A 659-nucleotide genomic window follows, 5' to 3' on the forward strand; every position below is an offset into this window, starting at 1 on the left:
CCCATTGTTGTGCCCATCTAACTCTAGTAATAGCCAAGAATTTGATACAAACGTGCAAACTTCTAATGTTATACTCGCCTTTGCGAGGTGGCACAAGCAAGATAGCAAGTGGTTGAATAGTTCCAAGGTTCTTAGATGACTGCGAAGGATCTAGCCAGTCTGGTTTCATTATAATCTTCTCATTATTGACTTACATGATGCCCCAAACGCCAAGATAGAGCAGAGGGACAGGTGGCACATTGTGTTATCTTCCATTTCATCCTCCACTTTCACAAGTGAGCGAAGGGAGAATAGAGGAGGACAAGCCTGATGGAGGTTTTGTTAATTTCCTTGTTTCTCTCTATGGTTACTCTTTTTCATGTGGAACACTTGTAAAGAGTATGTGAAGATCAGTGAGGGTGCTCAAATTTTTACATGGAACTTGCCTTGATGGTCTATGTTTAAAAATTCTCTACTTAAGCTTAAATCTTCAACCTCCATAGTGGTCTATGGAGAATTGAGGGTCGTGCTAGAACTTCCACCCTCATGCTAAAGCCTACAAAGCTAAAGGAGGTTGTAGGAGGATGTCAAATGGCATTTACAATCATCCAATGTCAATAGGGATGGGCCTTCACCTTGTGTATGATGATTGTGTTGCAAACAAGAATAAGGGCTTGCCT

Source organism: Lygodium microphyllum, chromosome 11, assembly GCF_053477565.2.
Source record: "Lygodium microphyllum isolate KBCC chromosome 11, Lygodium_microphyllum_v1.1.10, whole genome shotgun sequence".
In the NCBI taxonomy this organism is placed as follows: domain Eukaryota; kingdom Viridiplantae; phylum Streptophyta; class Polypodiopsida; order Schizaeales; family Lygodiaceae; genus Lygodium; species Lygodium microphyllum.